At 41.2% G+C, this 27,435-nt stretch overlaps 1 long non-coding RNA gene across 1 annotated transcript in view; it reads left to right on the plus strand.

The window, feature by feature from the left end:
- Positions 1 to 27,435, plus strand: part of LOC137355399 (uncharacterized) — a 279,964-nt gene that overhangs the window by 20,611 nt on the left and 231,918 nt on the right. The window contains exon 4 of the long non-coding RNA XR_010970921.1: positions 21,850 to 21,964. This is a non-coding gene — a long non-coding RNA (uncharacterized lncRNA). The remainder of the gene's footprint in view (positions 1 to 21,849; positions 21,965 to 27,435) is intronic.

Genomic DNA, 27,435 nt, shown 5'->3' on the forward strand with positions numbered 1-27,435 from the left:
AAGGAAGGGAAATGGATAAGCTCTTCTTGACCAGAGCAGCTGAGAGCTGGACCCCATTTTTCAGGCACTAAACTTCCTCCTAATCCTCCAATGTAGCAGGCAGGAAACACACGCTCACTCGCTGCTCGTCACATTGGCAAAGGCCAGGAAATTGCTACCCAGTGCTAATACCTGATCTGAGCATTAGACCCTTTGCATCATTTCTGCAGAGGCTGTTTCTGCCTTCTCAGATGGGTATAAAAGATCCTTTGGCAGTATTCTGAAGAAAAGCTAGTTATCCCCGGTGTCCCAACCAATAATTAAACCTCAAGCAACATGATGAAAGCAGCTTATCTGGTCATTATCTCATTGCTGTTTGTGGGAGCTTGCTGTGCACAAATTGGGTGTCGCATTTCATTATTTCAACAGTGACTGCACTGCAAAAGTATCTGTTAGCCACTTTGGGATGTCCCACGGCCACGAAAGTGCTACACTCCAAAAATATTTCATTGGCTATAAGGCGGTTGGGGACATCCTGAGGTCGTGAAAGGCTCCATATAAATGCAAGTTTTGCTTTCCATTCTTAGCAATACTGAACCAATTTTATGAAATTGCACACCTGGTGGAAAGCTTTGCCAACCAGCAGCAAACATAAGGCCTGTTATCCTGTGATGCTCAGTTCATCAATGATAATGGAATGAAAACGAAAGGCAGGTTGCTCATCATTTCCCAATCTGGCTGCATGGACAGGTGGATGGTGAATGAGGGAAGGGGGAGGAGCAGCTGCTGCAGTCAGTTGATGGGGGGGCGGTGGGCAGCCCCTTATTTGCGAATGCAATGGGGAGAACGCCTGTTCGAATGTGGGCACTGGGCGGTGATTTCTTGGCCTTTACCAACATGGCAGGAGGTGCGTTTCCAGATTGTTAATGAGCGTCTGCTTCCGGCCTGTTAGGGTCTGTTAATGAATGTTAGTTCAAGATAATAGGGTGAATAGGTGTTGGGTGTTAATTAATCAACTGTATTCAATTATATGTATATAAAGAAGAGCCAGCCAGCACCGGCTGCTCAGTGTTGTTTGGAGAGCAGAAGTAAGCTGTGTGACAAGCAATAAACAATCTCCACCAAAGCATCCTAGTCTCAGTATCTTCTTCACAAACAGGCTTGGAGATTTCTCTAACATTGGTAGCAGAGGATGGTTGCCTGAAAGTGAAGATTGGAGACTAAGATTTGTTTTCAGACAAGAGATTAGAATTTTTTCTGAGAAAGCTGTATTTGGAGTGTTTTTTTTTCTGAAGATGACTGAAACCAAGTTTAAGGTGTCAGGGTATGATTTTCCACCGCTGTTTTGTGAAGCCGAGCCTTACGATCAATGGAGGAATGAAGCTGCTATATGGGCACAGGTTACGTCTTTACCTAAAAGGAAGCAAGGATTAGCCCTTGCACTGTCACTTCCCGCCAGAAGCAAGATCAGGGGCAAAGTATTCTCTGAGCTAGAGGTTCATCATTTGGACAATGAGGAAGGTTTGGACAATCTGATACAATTTATGGATAAAATCTCTATGAAAGATGACTTATTGAGTGCCTATGAGGCGTGGTCAGACTTTGATAAATTTAGAAAAATGGATAGTTTTTCCATAGAAGAATATATTATGGAGTTTAATACAAGGTTGCAGTGATTCTGCTTGGAAATTCCTAGATCAGTACTTGCCTTCAGTTTGTTGGATTGTGCTATGATATCGAACATGGATAGGCTCTTGATATTAACCGGAGTTAGATTCAACGAAAAAGATACACTGTTTGATCAGATGTCTGATGCCCTAAAAACATGTTTGGGAAAACACTCCTTTGGGCTGTTCAGTGGTGACACCGAAGGTGGAGGATGCAATGCTAGCAGCATTTCAAGGTTCAGGTACGGGACCCAAGCGTCAGCACAAAAGGAGAAACACACACAAAACAAATGAGGATAAAGTCCCTTTTGGCAGCTATAACAGATGGCAGGAATTGTGCAATTATGGCAGAAGGATGACCCCCCAGGAATAACCAAGGGGTGGTCAACAGGTGTTTCTGATGTGATTCAAAGTATCACTTTGCTTTGCATTGTCCAAAAAGGAATAACAGGGTTTTTGAGATGACACATGACGTGGAAGATTCAGAAGGCGAGGATGGTGTTACTGATCAATGAGAAGGTATTGTACTGGTCACGAGAAGCTTCAGTCAGGTGATGAGTGTCCTAGTCGCAGATTCGTTCAATCGCGCAGTACTAGACAGTGTGTGTATGTCTACAGTATGTGGAGTGGACTGGTTAAGGTGTTACATGGATTCTTTAAGTAAGGAAGACCAAAATAAGGTCAAAGAAGACAACAGTTTTACACGTTGTCAACACGTTGAAATCACTAAAGAGAGTGGTAATTCCATGTAAAATAGCGGGGGTAAACCATTTTATTTGTGCGGATATAGTATTCACTGATATATCTTTGCTGTTAAATAAACCATCTATGAAAAAAGCTCGTATGAAATTAGATATGGGACATGATAAGGCGATTGTCTTTGGGAAATCTGTAGCTTTGCAGTTTACACAGTCGGGACATTATTGCATTCCTTTAGCGAGACCTAACATCTCTAAGCAGGATGTTAAAAAGTTATTAATGGCATCCGGGGGTAGGGATTTAAAGCAGAAAAGGCAAATTATTCCAAAACTACATTGACAGGTTGCACATCCATCTTGTCATAGAAAAGATGCAGGGGTAATAGATGATGACTACATTAAGCTTATCAAAGATATCAGTGAAAAATGTGATATCTGCAAAAAAAAAATACAGAAGGAAGCCATCGCGACCCACAGTGAGTCTCCCATTAGCAAGGGATTTTAATGAAACTGTAGCGATGGATTTGAAGGTATGGGATAAAGAAAAAAAATTCTTTTTCTACACTTTATAGACGTGGCGACTAGATTCAGTCTGTCGACGATAATTTATAATAAGGTAATAGTGGACAAGATAATGGAAAGGTGGATAGGAACAGGACTGGGAGCACCGGCTAGGTTTCTAACTGACAATAAAGGAGAATTTGCCAATGATGAGTTCAGGAGTATGTGTGAAAATATGAATATTGTAGCAATGCACACGGCAACAGAAAGTCCTTTTAGTAATGGGATTTGTGAGAGAAATCATGTCGTGATTGACGAGATGCTCCGAAAAATTTTAGCAGATCAACCAAATTGTAAATTGACGACTGCACTGGCGTGAACAGCACATGTGAGAACCACGCTTCAAATGGTTGGGGGCTGCAGCCCATATCAATCAGTTTATGGCAGAATCCAAAAATACCTTTGGTAATGTGGGATCATCCCTTGGCTTTAGAGGGAACTACAATTAGTTCAATTTTTGTGGAACATTTGAATGCCATGCATGCAGGGAGAAGAGCGTTTTATTAAGGCGGAGGTTTCAGAAAAAATCAGGAGAGCTTTGAGGTATTGGATAAGGCCATCAGAAAAGAATTTTGATACTGGGGATATGGTGTATTACAAAGGAGAAGGGCAGAAAGAATAGAGAGACCCAGAAAAGTTATAGGCACTGATGGCAAAACGGTGATTTTGCAACATGGCAACCAAACTGTTAGAGGACATTCCTTGCGGCTTATTGGCACTGATTGTACATTGATGGAATCTGAACAAATGATGGAGACAGATGATGAACCATGTACTTTGCCTACACATATGTCAGACCTTTGCAAACAACAAATTGCAGATAATGGGCTAGCTGAGAGTGGACCAAGTGATAATGAAGATCCAGATAAGGCCATTTATCCCAAAGATCAACTGCTGAAAGTTGGGACTAGAGTGCCAGAAGGGACTCGTGAATGGAGGGATGCCACCATAATAGGAAGGGCAGGAAAGGCCACAGGGAAATACAAACATTGGCTGAATGTGCAAGACAAGGGACAGGATATCAGACCTATAGATTAGCAGAAGGAAGTGAAAATGTGGAAAGCCAGAAAATGTAGTATAAGTTCAGACAGTGCGCTTGAGGATGATCATAGTCCAAGGAAAAGGTCACGAAATTGTGAAAGAAAGTCTGGTTGTAGGAAGGACAGGTCGAGTAGTAGTAGCCCAGAAAGGGATAGGAACTCTAGTAGGGGACATGGTTTCACTAGAGCAAGGAACAAAAAAAAGAAGTAGGAGTCCTTACGATAGAGGAGCTCTAGAGGCTACTAACAGGTTAGATGGTAAATTGATAAAGGATGCAAAACAAAAAGAGCTAGAGAGTTTGGTGTATATGTGGAGGTGCCAGAAGAGGACAACCAGCGTTGTCCCTTAGATGGATCTGTACAGAGACTGTACTTCCCGATGGTACGTATAAAGCGAAGGATGGACTTGTAGCTCGGGATTTGAGGAACGACTAGACGACCAGGGTGTTAGAGTGGACTCCCCAACAGCAGGAAAAGCACGTTTGAGGATTTTCCTAGCCCTTTTAGCGACACACTCATGGGAATGGAAGTCCATTGACATCAAAGCAGCATTTTTGCAAGGGGAGAAATTTCAAAGGGAAGATTTTTTAAAGCCACCAAAAGAAGCTGGAGTTATAGAAGGGAAATTATGGAAGCTAAACAAGTGTGTTTATGGACTAAATTTTGCATCCGGGGTGTGGTATTTTTCAGTTAGGTCTGTCCTACTAAAAGCTGGTTGTGTTCAACTAAAGGTGGATCCGGCAATGTTTTATTGGCACTATGAAGAAAAACTAGCAGGCATTTTCTTGATGCATGTGGACGATTTTCTGTGGGGAGGATCTGAGGCATTTGAGAAATTGGTGGTAGATAAAGTTCTGCAGGAATTTAAAATTCAAAGTCCGGGTTCCGGAGCTTTTAAATACATACGGTTGAATATTAGGCAGACTAAGTTGGGGGTAACACTAAATCAACAGTCTTACCTGGAGAATGTTAATAGGATCCCAATAAATTGGGCCAGATCCTCACAAAAGGAAGACTCTGCAACCAAGGAAGAAGCAGACCAGTTAAGGAGCTTAATCGGGCAGTTGAACTGGTTGTGACCACAAAGTAAGCCGGATGCTTGCGATGATGTATTAGAATTGAGCACCATGCTGAAACATGGTACTGTTGGGGAAGTGCTGAAAGCAAATAAGACATCGAAGAGATTGAGTTTTGATAAATGTACTCTCAGGTTTCCAGCACTGGGTGACCCAGAAGAAATGAAATTGGTCATTTTTAGTGACGCCTCACATGCTAATCTTCCCGATGGTTACTCAAGCACAGTAGGGTTCATTATATTTTTGGTGGAAGAAATGATGTTCTTCCGGGGAATCAAAGAAAATATAGAGGATAGTTAAAAGCACCGTAGGTGCTGAGACACTTGCACTGATAGAATCGATAGATACGGGTTTGTATTTATTGAGCATTTTAAAGGAACTCTTGTATAAGGGGCAATCGGAGAAGAGTTTTCCTATAGAATGCTACATTGATAACCATTCTCTCTGGGACAATGTCCATTCGACAAAAAGAGTCGCAGAAAAGAGTTTGAGGATTGATCTTGCGAGTATAAAAGAAATGTTGGAAAGAAAATAAATTTCCAAAATAAAATGGGTTGAACGCGAGTCATCAGTTGTCGGATTGTTTTACTAAGAGAGGTGCTTGTTTGAAAAATTGTTGGATGTCCTCGAAGAGGGCCGTCTTATGTTATAAGTTAGAAAAATGTGGACATTTTTTTAATGATAAGATCACTTTTTTAAAAAACAAGTGTTTTTTTAAAGGGAGGAATATACAACATGTTAATGGCTGGTGCTGTTGAAAGTTAATGATAGATAATGCAAAGAAAAATGTGTCATTTTTTCTTATATATATGTATATAATTTAAGGATAAAAAAGGGAATCTGTTAGGGTCTGTTAATGAATGTTATCTCACGATAATAAGGTGAAAAGGTGTTGGGTGTTAATTAGTTAGTTATATTCAATTATGTGCATATAAAGAAGAGACAGCCAGCACTGGCTGGTAGGCGTTGTTTGGAGAGCAGAAGTAAGCTCTATGGCAAGCAATAAACAATCTCCACCAAAGCATCCTAGTCTTAGTGTCTTCTTCACAAACAGGCTTGGAAGTTTCTCTAACTTGGCCCACCATATTGGAGGCTTAGGAGGCCGTTTAGCGCTCAAAAAATGGGCACCGTGCAGTCAAATTCCTAGGCCGGTGATGCATGGGCACAGTCATTTAATGTCACATGTGTCTAATGTAATTATTGTGCTGCATTGCGACCCACTGCTGATTTTTGAGCTTGAATTGGTTGATCGAGTGACAACGTCATATTTACTGGGAAATGTTTTAAATATCTGCTGTTCACATTGTAATAATTCTGGAATGTGGATTCCTAATTCCTCTTTTAAAAGGGTTGGAACAAATGATGAATCCAATAATGTAGTAAACCTTATAGGAAATTAAGAATGCAAAGGTTGAAAAATGGCATTGACAGCCATTGCAAAATGCATCCAATAAAATATATTTATTATCCAGATAAAATGCAAAGTACAAGCCTTGGGTTAAACACTGCAGAAAAAATATTTAAATAGTAAATTTCAACGACAAAGACATTGTAAAAAGACCTATAAATAACATCAAGATGGTACGAAGCAATGTCTAATAAATCACATTGTACAAAAAGATAGGCTTTGTGTCTGCAGTTGGAAATCTAGTGTTGGGGATCCAGTTGGGAATCCATCTCACCTAGCAATGCCTCCAAGAGGCAGTGGAAACTTTACCTACTGCCTCAGGCAGCCTGCAAGTTGCTTTATGGTGTCCTCCATTTCTATTTGGTCCATTGTGCCTGTGCCAGCTCTTTAAAAGAGCCATCCAATTAATCCCATTCCCCCACGGGAGGAATTTCTAGACCCATATATGGTTCAGTGCAAATGGGGGTTGGGAATGGTTGTTGTGTCAGTGTTTTCAAAGTGGAGGTAGTTCAGCATGCTTTGCCACAATGTGGAATGGAGTGCAAATCCACATTCATGGGACTGCCCAGTGAATTCCTGATGTTAGCTATGCCATTGAGGACATACAGTGAACAGTGACCAGCATTTTATTGATACATTTTAGATTCCCCCCCACCCCGCCTACTTTTCTACCCTCATCTTCTGAAGGCTGTGAGTCTACTGTATACGCCCTGGCAGTCATAGAGAGATACAGCACTGAAACAGGCCCTTCGGCCCACCGAGTCTGTGCCAACCAACAACCATCCATTTATACTAATCCTACATTAACCCCATATTCCATACCACATCCCCACCATTCTCCTACCACCTACCTACAGTAGGGGCAATTTACAATGGTCAATTTGCCTATCAACCTGCAAGCCTTTGGCTGTGGGAGGAAACAGGAGCACCCGGCAGAAACCCTACACGGTCACAGAGAACTTGCAAACTCTGCACAGGCAGTACCCAGAAGCGAACCCGGGTCGCTGGAGCTGTGAGGCTATGGTGCTAACTGCTGCGCCACTGTGCCGTCCTCTGCTACCTCTAGATAAATGTCCATTTGTTACACGTAAGCCTTGGTTTTGAACGTCAAGAGGCTGTTTATGTCTGGAGGGCACTATCTCTGCCTGTAAAATTGGAAGTTACTAGATACCAATCTAAGTACTAACGGCAGTGATGGAGCGAGGTTTGGTTGATTGGGGAGGGGTCAAATTCAAGATTTGGTTGACTTGGCAGAGAATGAGACTGAGCTGGGACATACCTGGGCAGAGCCAAGACACATTGTCTGACCTCTCAATGAATGTTGAGGAGGTCATGACCTCACCTTGACCACCCATTGAGTAATCAAAATTGGTTTGCTTTCCTTGCTGGCCATGGAGACACTGAAGACAATCATATTTCCCTGACTGCGAGCCATTACCTCAGTGTAGACTGGGGATCGATCCTGGGCTTTGCTGATCTGAATCACTCAGAATAGACTGCATAGTGCATTTACTAGTAAAACCATCAGAATTATTTATTCCGAGTTATGTAAAACAGACATTTTTCAGTGCCATTAATGTTGAACTAAACACCTTTTAATGCATTTATCACAAAGTCATACTGTACAGAAGGAGGCCATTCAGCCCATCATACGTGTTCCGGCTCTTTGAAAGAGCTATCCAATTGTTCCCACTCTTCCCCCCCCACCCTCCCCCCGGCACTTTCCCCATATTTTTCCTTTTCAAATTTATGTCCATTTCAACTTTTGAAACACTCTTTCCAAGTGAAACTGCAATTTACTTGTACTTCATTAAATTTAGTATACTGTATTCACTGCTCACGATGTGGTCTCCTCTACATTGGGGAGACCAAACGCAGACTGGGTGACCGCTTTGAGGAACACCTCTATTCAGTCTGCAAGCAGGACCCCGAGCTTCCTGTCACTTGTCATTTCAATTCTCTACCTTGTTCCTACTCTGATATTTCTGTCCTTGGTCTGCTACAGTGTTCCAATGAAGCTCAACACAAGCTCGAGGAACAGCTGGTCATCTTTTGACTGGGCACTTTACAGCCTTCCGGACTCAACATTGAGTTCAATAATTTTAGATCGTAACCTCTGTCCCCATTTTGTTTGTTCTTTGTTCATTTTTTTTTGCTGGTTCTTTTTTCTCCCCTCTTATTTCTTTCTTAATCTCTTTGCTTTCGGACAACTGCCATTCACATCTCATCCAGACACATCTTTTCTTTCTTTACTTGTCCCATTACCACTTCCTTTGGCCTTGTACCATGAAATCTTTTGTCATTTATTTTGTCCTTCCCTCCACCCTATCACAGACCTTTCTTCTTCTCCCCTCCCCCCCTTTCATTTGCTCAAAACCTATTACATTTCTAAATTTTGTGAGCTCTGATGAAAGGCCATCGACCTGAAATGCTAACTGTTTCTCTCTCCACAGATGCTACCAGACCTGCAGAGTATTTTCAGCATTTTCTGTTTTTACTTCAACTTTTGCAAGTTACTTCAAGCAATTGGACCCATATTTTTTAAAAATGTTGGAAAGTATTCTTAGGTTAAGTATTTGAGTTATTGTGACCTCTACCATAGGCATGATGGGAAAGGTCAGTTGCTTGGTGATCTGATTCCAAAATGGCGGCCTTGAATTTGTTGAAAATACTTTGTTAAATGGCTAACAGTAAGTAAATAATTTTTGAGATAGGTTATCTATCTAGGGACTGGAGATCAGATTGCAGTGTGATTTAAAAGATATAAATGCTCCAGGAAAATGAACAGTTTCTATTTTGAATCTTGACTTAAAAATTTCCTGGGGCCCATTGCCAGAAATAATTCCCACAAATGTAGTAAACATTGAGGAGGATAATAGGAGACTCCAGGAGGACATAGACAGACTGGTGAAAGGGGCAGATGAAGTTTAACATAGACGTGTGGAGTGAAACATTTTGGGAGGAAGAATGAGGAGTGGCAATATAAACTAAATAGTACTGTTTTAAAAGAGGTGCAGGAACAGAGAGTGGATGAACACAAATCTTTAAAGGTGGCACAATTGAGAAGGCCGTTAAAAAACATATGGGAGCCTTGGCTCTATAAATAGAGGGAGAGAATACAAAAATTGGAATATTGTGTCCAATTCTGGGCACATCATGTTTGGAATGATGTGAGCGTCTTAGAGAGGGTGCTAAGGAGATTTACTCGAATGGTAATAGGAATGAGAGTTATCAGTTATGTGGAGAAACGAGAGAAACTGGGTTGTTCTCCTTAGAGCAGAGAACGTTAAGGGGAGATTTAATAGAGGTGTTTAAAATTATAAAGGGTTTATAAAATTATAAAGATAGAGTAAAATAAAGAGAAACCATTTCCACTGGCAAGAGGGTTGGAAACAAAGGACATTAATTTAAACCAATTAGTGAAAGGATCAGAGGGGAGATGAGAATTTTTTTTACGCAGTGACTTGTTGTGATCTGGAATGCGCTGCCTGAAAGGGCGGTGGAAACAGATTTAATCGTAACTTTAAAAAGGGAATTGGAGATGTACTTTAAGGGGAAAAATTTGCAGGGTTATGGGGAAAGAGCAGGCAAGTGGGACTAATTGGATACCTTTCAAAGCACCACCACAGGCACAATGGGTCAAATGGCCTCCTTCGGTGCTGTAAGAATCGATGAATTAATGACAGAGCTTTTAAAGATCAAGATCCTTGCACATGTCTGATTTCATCAATCAGAAACTGACCCAGGACCAAAGGTTTATAGAGAGGGTGAAGTATATAGGGCTTGAGAAAGTGGACTGGTTGTAACTCCTGGCTCTGACACACAATGTACATAGAGTAGACTGTTGATTTGTGTGGCAATAGAGCACAAGATAATAGATATTAGACAGTGTCTTTTATTCATGTAATTGGTGGCACTAAGTAGGCGTCACAGTGTAGAAACAATAAATCGCTATTGACCTGGAAACCATCAAAGTTACTCATAACCATTAAAGTGAGGGAACCAGTATAGAGATTCACATCATGTTTTACATTCAAATACAAAGCAACTGTTAGTGTTTTATGGTCACTTTCTTGCTCCTTATTGATCAAAACAGCATCAATCTAATTGGTCGTTGGCAGACATGTAAAAGCTGCAATTATGCTGGGTGGACAGGTCTTGCTGGGAATTGGATTATGTTGTCGAATCAGAATAATACAGACCAGAAAGAGGTCACTCAGCCCATCGAGTCTGTGCCAGTTCATTTGAAGAGCAGTCCAGTTAGTCCAATGCCCCTGCTCTTTCCTGATAATCCCTCTAATTTTCTTCTCCTTTAAATATTGAACCAATATTAAATATTGTCGCCACACTACCAGAAGGACGTGGAGGCTTTGGAGGGTACAGAAGAGGTTTACCAGGATGTTGCCTGGTCTGGAGGGCATTAGCTATGAGGAGAGGTTGGATAAACTCGGATTGTTTTCACTGGAACGACGGAGGTGGAGGGGCAACATGATAGAGGTTTACAAAGTTATGAGCGGGATGGACAGAGTGGATAGTCAGAAGCTTTTTCCCAGGGTGGAAGAGTCAGTTACTAGGGGACATAGGTTTAAGGTGAGAGGAGCAAAGTTTAGAGGGGATGTGCGAGGCAAGTTTTTTTTACACAGAGGGTGGTGAGTGCCTGGAACTTGCTGCTGGGGGAGGTGGTGGAAGCAGGTACGATAGCGATGTTTAAGAGGCATCTTGACAAAAACATGAATAGGATGGGAATAGAGGGATACGGTCCCCGGAAGTGCAGAAGGTTTTAGTTTAGACAGGCATCAAGATCGGGCGCAGGCTTGGAGGGCCGAATGGCCTGTTCCTGTGCTGTACTGTTCTTTGTTCTTTTGAAGGTTACTGTTGAATCTGCATTCCAAATCCTAACCACTCATGGCATTAAAAAAAGATTTGCCTCATGAGCTGCTTTTTTGATCTCCAGAACGTGTTCTTTCGAGCATGTTTCTCTAAGCTTGTGCTGTGCATGAGTACAGACTAATATTAACCTGTGGCTCAATGGGTAACACTCTTGCTTTCAAGTCAGAAGGTTATGGGTTCAAGTCCTGCTCCAGAGACTCAGGGACATAATCTGGGAGGACAGTCCAGTGCAGTACTGGAGTTTATCCCTCAACTGACATCACTCAACCAGATTACTTGTTTGTGTATCGCATTACTGTTTGTGTGACAAATTGGATGCCATGTTTCTACAGTGACTGCACTTCAAAATGTAAATGCTAAAAAGCACGTTGGGATGTCCTACCTTTCTGAAAGGTGCTATATAAATGCAAGTCCTTTCCTTTTAATGTGTCATAGAGTCATAGAAAGATACAGCACCGTAACAGGCCCCTCGGCCCACCGAGTCCGTGCCGACCATCAACCACCCATTTATACTAATCCTATATTAATCCCATTTTCCCCTCTCACATCCCCACCTTCCCTCAATTCTCCTACCACCTACCTCCACTAGGGGCAATTTTTAACATTGGCCAATTTACCTGTCAACCCGCAAGTTTTTGACGTAACTTTTTCCAGCAGATTTTGCAACTTCTTTTCCGCACGTGATTGGCTCCTGCAGACTATCACTGCATGATCTCCCCTGTTAGTCATGTGTGCCCCACAGCATCAGGCGTTCAGTGGCTGAGAGCATCATAGCTGAGGCCAGTCCTATCCTGGTTCGATACATGGTCACGCGCTCCCTTCATGGGTTGTCAGATAATGATCAGGAGCAGCATTTCTGACTTCATAGTCCTGGTGAACTGAAGCCAATTATAATGGCCCTCATGCTCACTCATTCCAGGTTGGGGATCAAAGTGGGAGACTATTTTTACACTTCGATGTTGACATGCGAGGTCATTGTGCCACGAGAGGTTTATGAAGTAATTTTATTTACTTTTACCTTTTCAGCTGAGGTGTGTTTAAAAAAAAAAGATTAAAAACTAACTCCTTGTTATGGAATATAATTCACTTTCAATTTTTTTGAAGTAATATTTAAGTGACAGACTTGGGGAAATCCCAGTTCATACAGAATTAAACATCCCTGTAATGGATTTCAACAAGGTGACAATTAAATCCTGCCTTTAATGTCCCCAGTTTCTTCAGAGTGTAGGATAATACACCTGGACACCCTTATTGGCTGAGGACGGGATTGGACTTAGCCACAATACCTGCCATGGTTATAAGACCAATCTTTGCTGTACTGCCTCGTACAAGTACAATGGCCACTTGGAAAAAATCACGGGTGGGAAATTCACCTGGATGGGGATGCGGTCTCACATCTGGCAGCTATTGCATGCTCTTTTTCATTGAAACTGACTATCAGGTGGGTCGCATGACTGGTGCCAGATGTTACACTGCCTGTTTTGCGTCCCAACAAGGTCAAATTTTGCCCCCTCCTTACCCCCCCCACCTCCCCTCCCATATCTCAGCAATTGTCAGTGTGTTCTGGAGAGGAGGGGTAGAAGGAAAAAATTGTAGGAAAGGAAGAGAGCAGCATAGCTTACATGGATAAGTGAAATGGTGTTCATTTCACTGAGGAGATGGAGTATTCTTGCCTGACTTTTGCAGGTACTGAACCTCCATTCGACACAACGGCAGAACAACAGCTACTTTATTGGTTGGCAAAATGTCAAATTGCGGGGGTTCGGCGGGCGGAGTGGGGGCTAACCACATCTTTCTTTTAACCCCTGTGAGTTGGAACCAAATTAAACTTCAAGGAACCAGCAAAGCCATATTTATTTTTAAAAACATGGTGTGGTTGAGCTAATAAACTGATCCACTTAATTGGCAGCAGATTATTTCTCAATAAACCTAAAGCTGAGGCTGGACTTTGGGGTGAGATGTTAAAATCTGCCGATTCAGGTTGACATTAAAGATCATACTGGCTTCGCCAAGGTCCTGGTTTCCTTGTATCCCGGCCAACATTCCTTCTTTCACCAATAGTGCTAGACATCGGAATAGTGGTCATTGTTGCTTGTAGAATCTTGGCAGTATAATTGCTGTGTTTCCTAACAATCACTACAGCTAAAAGCCAGTTATTGTAACTGGAATGCTTTGCGATATTTCAAAGAGAAATTATAGGGTGTTTTATAAATGCAGGTCTTTTTTATTTTTAGAACAAGAGACCCTTAATCTTCTTTAAAGCTGCCCCTAGCAAGAGTCAGTGTTCTGGGAAACTTAAATGTTGCTTTCCACATGTTTATGTTTTTTGTCGTGAATCACAAGCATTAAAAATACTTCTGTAAATCATAGTCTTTATAAGTGTTGGCACCACCAGGTCATTAGCTGAGACGGCTGTAGAGACTGAATGAAATCTCAAACACGATTATACCAGAATAGACTGTGAACAATAACAGACACCAGGCAGGGAGAACAAAGCTTTGTTCTCACAGTTTATGGAGTCATCTGTCCTTTTTTTGATGTATAATAACTTCCCGTATTGCATAATCCTTCCCCCCACCTTTTACATACTTACCAATTTGGTGTCAGTTGAGACAAATGACAAAAAGGCAGTTTTGTGCTGTCAGTCAGTACCTACCATGAACTGCACCCCCAAAGCTCATTTCATTTAGGATCCTTATAGCTGGCAAACAGAGGCCATCTTCCCCTGTTGTGGTCTATTACACCACTCTAAGATGCCCATAATTATATATTATCTGGTGATTTCCTGCAACATTGAACATCAGGAGTGAACACACAGAATAATCTTCAGGTGAAGTGGCTGTCGTTTGAAGCTGAGTAGTTGCACCAAGGGATACAGGTGTCAGGATGTCCTCAGTTTAAAGTTATTCATTCTGTCCTTATTTTAATGCATTTCCATATAAAATTGTAATTGTCCACATTTGTAATGGACATTTGCTATGTAAACCTGTCACGCTTGAATTACAATAATTACATTAATTACAATGCGACACATTTATACAGGCATTTCATTATGAATGTGGACAGAGGAACTTATTGTGGAAAATATTGATGGGAAGTATGTGTGTACATAATTATCCAGATGTCCCATTAGTTAAACCAAAATACATGGTTCAAGTCTGTGATTCTGTGAAGTTGTGTGCCACTGCCATGTGAAAGCTGTATTTCCGCACTTGTGCTGAAATGTCTACTAACCATTTCACAAACTGTTACGATTTAGACGCGCAGTTGCACAGTAGTGCAATAATACGGAATGTACCGCAAAGTGCAACAAACAAGCTGCGCACAACAAAAAAAACTAGAGAGAACATTGGCTGTTGCCCTCATCAGTTAGACACTCCCATTGATTGGCTCCATTAGCATCAACACTCAATTCTTCCTAGATGCATTTCAAACTGATATCTTAAAGACATCCATACCAACTTATTAACAAATCCATACGGGTCTTAAAGAACTCAGACCAACTCAAACTGAAGACTATCTGGACCCAACAGTGCAAAGGTCTACAGATCTTTTTCTTGCCCTCCTTTCAAAAAATAATTTCTAGTTCTCCCTCTTCTCCTCATGACGATGAATTGAAAGATGTGCTATGTAACTTCAGTAGTGGCTCTTGGGTTTCCTGTATTTCTGTCTGAAACAATGAATGATTGGTGGGTGTGAGGTAGAAGCCTGGAGTTTTCAGTAGCCTTGCTTCCTTCAACTTAGTGGGGTGGGGGACTGGGATGATAGCTTCATAACACTTGATTATTTTCTTCAGTGTATTTTGTATCTGCAAAGCTTTGCTTATATTTCTCTTTGGTGGTGGCATGGGAGAAAATGAAGAAATGAGGATGCCAACTGTAATCTGTGAAATGAGGTTCAATGGTCTGTGATGGGAACAGGTTAGACAAAAGAACTGCAAGTGAAGTCATGTTTTTAGAATTAGAATTAGAACATTACAGTGCAGTACAGGCCCTTCGGCCCTCGATGTTGCGCCGACCTGTGAAACCATCTGACCTACACTATTCCATTTTCATCCATATGTCTATCCAATGACCACTTAAATGCCCTTAAAGTTGACGAGTCTACTACTGTTGCAGGCAGGGCGTTCCACGCCCCTACTACTCTCTGAGTAAAGAAACTACCTCTGACATCTGTCCTATATCTATCACCCCTCAACTTAAAGCTATGGCCCCTCGTGTTTGCCATCACCATCCGAGGAAAAAGACTCTCACTATCCACCCTATCTAACCCTCTGATTATCTTATATGTCTCTATTAAGTCACCTCTCCTCCTCCTTCTCTCCAACAAAAACAACCTCAAGTCCCTCAGCCTTTCCTCATAAGACCTTCCCTCCATACCAGGCAACATCCTAGTAAATCTCCTCTGCACCCTTTCCATAGCTTCCACATCCTTCCTATAATGCGGTGACCAGAACTGCACGCAATACTCCAGGTGCGGTCTCACCAGAGTTTTGTACAGCTGCAGCATGACCTCGTGGCTCCGAAACTCGATCCCCCTACTAATAAAAGCTAACACACCATATGCCTTCTTAACAGCCCTATTAACCTGGGTAGCAACCTTCAGGGATTTATGCACCTGGACACCAAGATCTCTCTGTTCATCTACACTACCAAGAATCTTCCCATTAGTTAAATTGGCTTCAACAAAGCGACTGTTCCCAGTTTACGATTGGACCTCTAACATATGTTATGAATGAGGCGGGAGGAGTGCACTGTTTATTCTAGTTCCACTTCTCCATGAGTCACAACATATATTTAAATTTTTTCCCACTGACCGATACAGTCAATCATCGAATCTATTTTTATCCCAGAATAAAACACACCAACCAGGTTTTTTTAATAAACAACTAAATTATCAGTTTATTATAAAACAAGTCTTAACCAGCAGTGAAGTAAAGCATAAACACAGATTGAAATATTAAAATTCCCTTTTTACCTTAGCTCCTCACACTTACACACATACATATACACCAGTTAGCTGTAAAAATAGAGATTTTTGTTTTTAAAGCTCTATTACAGACAAAAAACACTTGGACTGAATACTTGCTCATTCTTGAGATGTGTTGTGTTCCAGAACTGGCACACAGTCAGGCCTCCGAGAACACATAGATGGGTCACTGGGATCTTTTAGAACAGTTCTTTTCAGACGGCGTTGAGAATTAATATAGCAGGCTTTGCTTCAAAGACAGGAGACGAGATGAGTTGACACAGTGGACTTCTCAGGGTCTTTTAGAGAGGTGCTGGAAAGTTGAGCTGGTTTGTGGTCTTCTCTCCTTCCTTGGGAATTCTCTTCTTTCCTTGAAAGTTCTCCTTTTTTATACAGTTCACCCCTAACTCAAAACAATTCAAAAGCGAAACCGACAACAGGAGGTCAACCTTTTGACCTCTAGCAATCTTGACCTGTCACTTCTTCATAAACAACTTCTCCAGGTGTCCAGAATTTTCTGTTATTTATTGAGCTGGAAGTCAGGTGGTTTCCTGGAAAGGCTTGTTGTTGCTTAAGTCAAGTAGTTTCCTGGAAAGGCTTGTTTTCCTTTCAAGACCTCTCAGTGCTCCTTTTGAAAAACATTTCTAGGGACTGTTTTTCAAAGTCAAGTGGCCTTTACATGACCCCCTTTGAAAATCCCAAAGTTAAACATTTCTTCATTCTCTCAAAAATGAATACTCAAAAAATATATTTAACAAAACACCGAGGCACCTTTGTAACACATATTACTTTCTGCTCTGGGGGCATCTTTTGTACATGAATGGAAGGAAAGTACTCTGGAAGGCAACGGAAACACCACAAAGTTGTTTTCCTTTTTTCTAATACTTAGCCTGAGGGCGGCACACACACAAAAGCAAAGGACAAGGGAATGTGGCATGAGTAAATTCCAGCCAGCTGTTTTTGTCATTCAGTAGAAAGTGGCAGCAGCTGAAAGCAGTGCCCGACTTATTGGTTTTGTCAGTAGTGCTGCTGTATGTGACTTAGATGGGCCTTTCCTGTAAAATACAGGCGTCCTTGGAAGTGTAAACTCAGGGTTACTGGATTTAAATGACATCTTTACAGAAGTGAATAGTGGTTGGATTGTTGGGAAGAAGCAAGTGTTTCCAGTGAATGTAACTTTTATGACAATCTGCGGAGATTGTTCTATATTATGGCCCAACTACGTCCTGACATCATTTTTGCAAATGGTGCAAGATGTCCATGAATTCTGCTCGAGAGGGGTATTCCAATTCAAACAAAAATGTCAATTAGTGGGAAAATATCAAAAACAGAGCAGCTGTTAATGTCTTCAACAATAAATAGCAGCAAAAAATTATATTTAAATAAAATAGTGGATTTTTTAGTGATAGTTTTTACATTGTAACATATGAAGGGACTTTTCAGCTGTAAGCTGGCAGTGTGAGTGTAACATTTTTATGCTTGTCCCTCATTCTCCTGTTATTGTTTCTCGAGAAAACACCAACTCACCTCTAAGGTTCTCTTGTTAACTCAGTAAGGCTCGGCTTAAACAAGCTACTGAGTGGAGTAAGAAGCTTATCCATGTTCACAAAAAGTAGTTCCTTGTTTTGTTTACTTTATTAAAACAAAACTTAATCTTCACTGCACAATTCCAGCTTTTACTCCAGAGGTTAACCAACTTTGATCTACATTGGTTCCTGGTCCAGCAATACCTCAATTTTAACATTTTTATCCTTGTTTTCAAATCCTTCCATATCGCCTCATCTCCTCCCTATCTCTGCAACCTCCTCCAGCCCCTTCGTGATATCTGCACTCCTCCAATTCTGGTCTCTTGCGCCTCCCCAAAATCATTCCACCATTGGCAACTGTGCTTTCAGCTGCCTAGACTCTAAGCTCTGGATGTTCTCCCCGAACAGATTCTAAGACCCATGATTCAGAGATAATTGATAGATGTTTCGTGATGCTTGACAGTGACACTGAGAGTATAAGTGATATATATTTATGTACTTACAATTAGAAAGTCCATCAGGGATGTACAAATAATATCGCTCATAGTAATTGGCAGAATAAGGACTCAAGTTATGTTAGATATTCCTCCAATTTATGCAGATTAACAAGTGTAGTTGAGCTAAATTGTGTTCAACTCCTTCTCAGTTGACATCTTTGTTGCTCTTTTATCCACCAAATAGTTGCAGTTCCCTTGTCTTGAGGCTTGTTTTTTTAAATGGCCATTATGAGCTCACTGTTGTACTTTCCATTATCCTTAAACCAGTTTGTCCCATAGCAACCTTAGCAATTCTGAAGCCATTCACCCATAATGCTTTCTGCTTATGTCAGTTTATTCTAACTTGACAGTTTTCAATGTATATCCCCACACAGGGTAGATACAGAGAAATTATTTCCCTCGCTGGGGGATATCAAGAACAAAATTGTAGCGAGGCTATTCAGGAGTGCAATGAGGAAGCACTTTTTCACACAAGGGGTAGTGGAAATCTGGAACTCCCCCTCTCTCCCTCACTGTGCCCCCACCCCCACCTCCACCAAAAGCCTGTCAGTTGGAGCTTTCAAGACTGAGATTGATGTATTTTTGTTGGATAGGGGCGTGAAGGGATAAGTCAGGAAAGTGGAGATGGACTGAATGGCCTCCTTCTGTGCCGTTATGACTCTATGACGCCCGTTGCTTATGAGCCGTGATCTAATTGAATGGCGGAGTGGACTTGAGGGGCTAAATGGCCTCTCTTGGTCCAATGCAAGAAATGGGAGCGAGGAATTTGGTATTCAAGTAGCACGCCTTCTGTGGAAACATAATAATCGAGCAGAAAATCTCCATTGGACAATGAAAAAGGACTTAATATTCCACTTTTATGATTCACCATTCAACACCACCCTTATTATCACAGTTTTCAAAAGCTCGACATCATTCCATGTGCTCTGGGATTGACTGTTTCCAGACTTGACTGCCTCGAACTGTAATTTGAGTGATTGAATTGAGTCTGTTATGGCCCCATGTTTAATGCAGTCCTGGTATTTATTAATCCCGGAGAGTCTGTCTGCTGTAGGTCATCATTGCTCAATGAAGGCAGCGTCTTAATGCTACCAGGGATTAAACAGTGGTGATGATGTGTATACTGACCTTTGCTGAATGTTGCATGTCACAGGAATTATACCGTATTACAGATAACAATATGCCAGACTGTTTAGTGACTGCAATTTGTTTTTTTTGAAAGTTTTTCCCAAACGTAGTCTGAATGAACACTGATCCTAGCCTGACTTGACTGTACTATGCTATAAATATTAATAAGACAACACTGTAAATCTGGACAAAAGTTATATATGGAGGTTGTGCAGTGGATACAATATGCTTTGTCTGTGACTAAATTACAGATACATGTGTTTGCATCTATTGTTGAAGAATTCCTCTGTGCAATCCAGCCCATTTCTGCCTGCATTGGAATATAGAAGATCTTCTACTTCAAGATGTTTGGACCTGGGATCAGGAATCAGGAAGATACAAAGAGACGGAAACAGACTAATTAAGTGGGCAAAGCTATAGCAGATGGAGTTCAGTGTGAAGTGTGAGGTTATCCATTCTAAGGAGTAGAGGAACAGGAGGAGGCCATTTGGCCTGCTCTGCTATTCAATGAGATCATAGCTGATCTGCGACCTAACTTCATATATCTGCATTTTCCCCTTATTCCCTGATACCCTGGGGATAACAACAATCTATCAATATCAGATTTAAAATTAACAATTGATCTTGCAACAATTGCCATTTGTAGAAGAAAGTTCCAAACTTCTACCACCCTTTTTGTCGAAGTGTTTCCAAATTTCACTCCTGAAAGGTTTTCCTTTAATTTTTTACTGTGCCCCTTGGTCATAGACTCCCCATCCAGCAGAAATATTTTCTCTCTACCCTCGCTGTTCCCCTTAATAGCCTGAAAACTTTGATCAAATCACCTCTTAACCTTCTAAATTCGAGACAATACAACCCTAGATGGTGTAATCTCTTCTTGTAATTTGATCCTTGGAGTCCAGGTATCATTCTGGTAAATATACACTGCACTCCCTTCAAGCCCAGTATATCCTTCCTAAGGTGTGGTGTCCAGGACTGTTCACAGTACTGCAGCTGTGGTCTAACCAGGGTTTGTATAGCTGTAACTTAACTTCTACCCTTCTTGGATTCGCGTTCTCTAGATGTCAAAGCCAGTGTTCCATTAGCGTTTTTGATTATAAATGGGAATATGTTCTTCATGGGGAGAGATTAGAGGCCGTGCTGGAGCAATGGGATTTACGTGTCCAGGAACACAAGTCACTAAAAGCAAGTGGACAGGTACAAAAAGTAATTTAAAAAAACTAACGGAATGTTGACCTTTATCTCAAAGGTGGCTGTAATACAAAGGGGAGGAAATGGTGCTGTACACAGCCTTGGTCAGACCCCATCTGGACTACTGTGTTCAGTTCTGGGTGCCACACCTCGGGGAGGATAGACTGGCATTATAGGGGGTGCAGCGCAAATTCAGTAGTGTTGATTATTGGTTAATAATGGTGGACATAATGGCGTTTCTTTTTGGAGAGATGGTGCCAGCGATTCAAAGCAATTACATGAGGTGCTTCAGAATGGTTATTCCACAGTAAGTATGCATGGTAATATTGGACAATTTGTCCTCAGCGTTATTGTCAAAGAACAAAGAACAGTACAGCACAGGAACAGGCCATTCGGCCCTCTAAGCCTGCGCCGATCATGATGTCGTCATATAAAGAAATGCTGCAATTCAATGTTTTAATTGTTGAACTGCTACAGCAGTTGAGGCACATGCACTGTGTAAGATAGCTGAGGCTTTGTGACAGTGAGACCCACAGCCTGAACTTTGCACCAATACTTGACTGATGATTTTTGGCACCAAAGCCAAGAGGCCAAATCAACATCCAGAAGAATATGCCCCAAACCTTTGTCACGACTCATCAAGTCTCTGTTCAAAGGCACAGTAACAAACAAACCCATCAGTATTCTCAATGTGACAACCTCAGTCTACGTGCCCAGTGACCTGACAGCTCATCACCTCTGGCTATGTCTTATTTAGAAATAGTTGAATGATCTTCGATTTGTGTTTGATTCATCAGTTGGCATTCACAGTGTAGAATCTATTTCTAGGCAGAGTTAAGGTGATAATATTCTCTATGAACTCCCCAGAGGGTAGTGCTTGCTTTACTAGAAAGCACTTGACATTATTACTGTGCCAATCATATGGGAGTATGTGTGGTGAGTCACCCAAGGAGATCACTATAAGAAATAGCATGCAATGTGCAACTTGAGTATTCATCCTGTATTCTTGATGAGAAATCAATCTTGTTACTGTTGAGTATGATATGTAATTCTTAACAATGTAATTTATCTTAATCTACATTACTGATTTAACTGTAAATCTGTAATGTCTGTAAATGCCAGTGCAACATTTTGAATCATGTACAAATGGTTCTGGCTATTCTATATTTTGAATGTACCTGAGTGTTGTGTTGTGATGTTGAGTGGTTCTCCTCTTCCAGAGAACACTGGACCTATGGGACAAGTTGTCAACTCGTGCGGTGAAAGCTGGTTGGCTGTACCTTCAAATGAAAGCTGGTTGAGTTCTGGCTTGGGCAAGACTACATCATATGACAGGTAAGTGTCAAGTAATATAAGACACGATCAATGTAGTTTCCTGCACTAATTTTGATCACTTAGGAGGGTTGATGAAGAGCTTTCCAGGGTTTTCACTTCTCTTAGGAGATGTCATAGTTCCTGGGGTGAGTTGGGAGGCTCTGAATCATGAAGACATCTGATGGAACGTGACCGGTAGCTTTAACAGTCGGTCATTTTCTGTCCAACGTTTTCGTATGTTTAGAAGTCACTGTGAAATGAACATCTTCAGATTTGAAACATTTCAGATTCCCGAAGCAAATGAAACTAAAATGAACTAATTGGAGCCATCTGCATAAGGCCCAACTGTAATTTGTTCACAAGATTATTAAGTTTTCTTTTTAAACAAATCCTTTGAAATAACCGGATTTGTTTGTGATTTGATCAGGGGACTTTACTGCCAAGATTAACTGTTCAATTAGCCAAGAATGGTTGCCAACACAATGATAGCATCTATTAACACAGTGTTAGTTGTGTAAGTTTTTTTCCATTTTGTTCATGCTGGACAAGACTCAACAGATTTTTGTGACCACTAAATGTTGGACAATCCAGAATCTGTTAATAAACTGAGATTTTGTGACTTCAGAAACAGGATTTTGCAGGATTGATAAAAAGGTCTTTTTTCTTTTTGGGTTCAAATCCAGTTCTCGACAAGGGAGTGAAATTTCCCTTTGATACCCACTGCAGAAATGCTGAGTGAAGTGAGTCTGCTCCAGGTCACAACTCCCTTCACAATGGGTGCGAGGCAGTCACACAGACGCACCCATAGAGCTGTATTTACTGGCAATCTCAATCAAGTGCCAAAAGATTGTCTTCTGATGGAATTGGAAATAAAATATTTTGCACCCGAGAGAAGTTGATTACTCTGGAACTAAAGCACGCAGTACATGATACCCTGGAGTGCAGGCTTGTGGTTAAAACTTCACGGGAAGTGGATTGTTGGCAGCTAGTATGTCAAGTGTGCTTTGAGAGTTGCTCGTATTGGAGCATTGCACTATTCTGCCAACATGTGGTCTACAGAGAAGAATACTCTAGCTGCATGAATATAATTCACATTCCTTAAGTCTCTTTCAGTTTCACCCCTCAACAAGTCTACTGCAAGAACATAATAGAGAATACAGGTTTCAGTACATAACAATTCACCACAGAAACCATGTTTGCAAAATGATTAATGACTCAAGAAAGCATTGTAGATGGGTAGAAATACAGCAGTACATCATTTAATCCACTGGGTTAGAGTCCGACATACAGAATGGACTGATAGATTCATGGAATATTTTCTCACCAACTTGCGTAAGAACAATGTAGTGGGGCAGAAAAGGCCATTGCAGTCTGCCTGGTTTAATTACTGGACACTAGGCCCTGGAAATACTGAAGTGTGCAGCTGCAAGATAGACTTTTGCTATGATGGAAAGATTGGTCACCTTTTTATTAAGGTGTGACATCTTAACTGCATTGGGTTTACTGACCATGTCTACCTGGTAGGTATAGAGGCCAGGTGTTTTTGAGTGTGTTGGGGCACAGGGAGGGAGATGTCTTGGTAATACCAGACTAGGTGATAGACGTTCCCCAGCATATTCCTCATGTTTGCCTGCTGGAAATCCTGTTATGCTGGTTCCTCTGTCTATTGGTGGCAATCTGTAAATCTCCACCTTATATATTGTTCTTGTTCAATGTGCTAATTTAGGTGCTGTTCAGTCAAATAATACCTCCCCTGAAGGGAGGAGATGTCAAAATGTCTGGAACACACTCCTTCCATCTGTTGGATTTGGACAATGAAATAAAAGTCTACTCCCTCTCAGCAGCAGGTTGTGAGTCTTCGGAATTCTCTATCCCAGGGAGCTGTGGATGCCCAGTCGTTGAGTTTATTAAAGACTGAGTTCGCTGGATTTCTGGACACTAAGGGAGTTGAGGGATATGGGGATAGGGCAGGAAATTGGAGTTAGCTTAGAAGATCAGCTATGATCTTACTGAGTGATACAGCAGGCTCAGGGGACTGTGTGGCCTACACCTGCTCCTAATTCTCTGCTAGTTGTGAGCCTCTTCTATGGAGCCTTTGAATCATTAAAGGTCTTTAAAATTATAAAAGGTTCGACAGGATGAGCATGGTGAAGATGTTTCCTCTTGTGGGACAAGTCCAAAAATCGGGGTCATAAATATAAGATTGTCACTAATAAATCCAATAAGGAATTCAGGAAGAACGTCTTTTTACCCAGAGAGCGGTCAGAATGTGAAACTCACGAAGGGGAAGTGAGATAAACATATAATGGAGAAAGGAATCGAAGGATATGCTGATAGGGTGAGATGGCGTAAGGTGGAAGGAGGCTCGTGTGGAGCATAAACTCCAGTATAGTCTGGTTAGACCAAATGGCCTGTTACTGTGCTGTAAGATTCTGTGAAATTCTATGTAATTTTAATAGTGTTTAACAGTTTTTAGGTACTAAAAGCCACAATTAGCAGTCCACAGATCAATTATTTTCATGCCAAGAGTTTCATGCCAAATGCAGAGTTTCTATTGGTGATATTTTGGAAACCAGTATCATTGGGAATTCGTTCCTCATTTAATGAATATAGAACCTGATTTCAGTAAGCTTGTAAGATTTATCATTGTAATTGTGCTAAATAATGTTGATTATATCCCTTCCATATCCTAATCACATTGTGTTGACATAAGTTAAATATGTGAATGGGTTTTAATCCTTGCTTTTTGCAGCAAATGTGTAATACTAAGAAAGCCTCTTTACTGTAATTATCTTATTGGTGCTCTTGCATTTAGCTGTTTTTTTGAGCATGAAATGCTTGATGTTTGGCAGTTCTGATTCTCAACGAAACTTAGAATTACACTAAGTGGATGATTAATAAATAGCTGACCCTTTCAAGAGCTGTGACAAAATGATGGCGTTATGCCCGTTCATAAGTTTATGGGTTCCATGAGAAACGTGTCTTTGAGGGAATGACACCTAACCTCCTACCTCTTGCATGTTTCCGATATGTAGATGATACATTTGCTACATTTGAATCCGCAGCTGCATGAAATAATTTCCTTACACATCTTAATGGGCTCCATCCTGCGCTCAAATTTACCTTTTGAAATGGAGCAATCAAATGAGCTCCCTTTCCTTGACGTACTCGTTGAGAAATCTGCTAAGGGGTTCTCTACCACGGTCTACCGCAAACCTACCTTCACTGGTCAATGCACAGGTTGGGATTCTTACAGTTCCACGCGCTATAAGATTGGCCTTATCTGCAACCTCGTAAATAGGGCCCGAGCCATTTGCTCACCATGCAAACTTGACACTGAAATAGGGCGAATCAAAGACATCCTGCGTGATAATGGCGACCCTAATCAGATCATTTTTCGCTGTATATCGCGCAAACATATAAACAGGCCAAAGGCTATAATTTTTGGCCCCATAAGGTGCCCAGTCTACCTCAGATTACCCTGGAAGTTTAATGTATCCCAAAAATTTGAGCAACAGGTGAAGCTAGCTGTTTCACGCTGCTACTATGCAGTTGCAGCAGGTGTGGTGTTCGCCACTAACAGATTACTGCCATTGAGCCGAAAAGACGTCCTGCCTATCACACAAATGAGTAATGTGATATGTGAATTTCAATGTCAGTGTGATGCTAGGTATATAGGCCGTACATCCCAAAGACTGGCGGATCATATCAAAAAACATGTCCCTTCCGCTGTTCGCAACTGGCAAGGTACAGGCCGTACCCAACCGGCCTGTGCTTGCAAAACTCAAAACACTGTGTCCAACATTAGATGTGATTCCGCGATTGGACAACATTTGCTAAATAATCCTCAGTGTGACAAGAATTACGCTGATAACCAATTTAAGATTGCCAGTAGAGCTCGCAGTGGGGCACATCTGCACATACTGGAAGCTACATATATTAATATCCAGGGCCCTGTTCTTTGCAGACAGAAAGAACATGTACAAACATTGAGCCTGTTCCAGCTAAATAAAATAACTGACAGGCATTCGCTGGTTCATTCCGCAGGGCAATGCCTTGACCAATCAGAGTCAAACTGCCTGGTTTAAATTTCAAACAAAGCTTGGCAGTTAACTGTCAGTCACTGTAAACTCTGCATTTTCCATGGCAACACCTCTACCAATCAGAGTTCACTTGCCAACCAATCAGCACTCTCTTCTCATAGAGTATAACACTGTTTTCCCTTACATTGGTATCCTTAAGAATTGTCCTGATGAGTGCAAGATGAAAAGCTTCGACAACATGTCACTATGTTCAGCAATACTCAAGTTCTGTATTACCAAGCGACAATTTTAACTTTACAATTCATTTAAAATTCAAAATAAAAACAGCTTTTATTGCCGTAAATGTTCTGTAAAGCAAGGGGAAATAAAATTGTTTATTACCTGCACCGCTTGGTCTGTGATACCAGACCATCCTGGGAGATTGAGGGCCATTCAAAGGATAAGTGCACTGTGCCAAAAAATAGACTTCCAATTTCAACAATATAATCTTTGCTGGGGGATTGCTTAGAGCCAAGTCTTTGTAATAGTTACAAGTTTGCATCAGCAAAGTCCATTATAAATGTGGAGGTAGGAATTTGTAATGCGAGGAAAGGTGCAACAGAAAAGGCTTGACAAAGGTGCGATAACAGAAAGTCAAAAGACAAACAGGAACTGTGGGACGGCTTAAGAGTTTTAATCAGATATAGGATTATAGGGTGAGCAAGGCAAGAGAAAGGAAGCAGAGGTTCAAACACTGTGACATGAAGCAACACATCAAAAGATCTATCATGAGACAGAAAAGTAGATTTAACTTGCAGCAGGAATGGAAGTTGCCTTTTAAAACTGCAGCATGTGTAGAGGAACAGTGGGTGAGAAAAAGCTGGTACAACAGGGAAAATGGATTTTTGCACACTATCCAAATTGAAGATGCGAACCTGACTTGGAAATACAACAACTCCAGTCGTGAAGGTAATAGCGTTGCTTAAAATCCAGAGAAAAATGGTACCTTTAAATGATATTGTCCTACTACATCTTTTTCATGTCACTCATATTCATTTAGCAGCAAAAGAGCTGATGACACCAGGTTCAGCCAGGCGGACTTGAACATGAATGATCTGCTAGGTGAACTTCACAGGATATGTGAAAGCAATGGGTATTTATGGGATGACTAGTCCAATTGGAGTTTCTCTGCTACCCAGCACTACAGCTTAAAAATGATCCCTACGTATTTGTAATAGATACAAGCACTGATAACACGAGAGTACCTTGTGTGATACACAATGCGATGATAATACAGCAACCAGTACAAGCAGACATTAGTTCAGACATGCATGCCGACAGCCCTTCAGGCCACGGTTACATTGCTATTGTCCCAAGACTATCGGTTCTTTATTGAATTCCTTTTCTCTCTCAGTTTATTTGTTACTGTCTGTTTCTTTCGTTACCTCTCCACTTATCTCCAGGTATAAC

Source organism: Heterodontus francisci, chromosome 42 (genome assembly GCF_036365525.1).
Source record: "Heterodontus francisci isolate sHetFra1 chromosome 42, sHetFra1.hap1, whole genome shotgun sequence".
NCBI lineage: Eukaryota > Metazoa > Chordata > Chondrichthyes > Heterodontiformes > Heterodontidae > Heterodontus > Heterodontus francisci.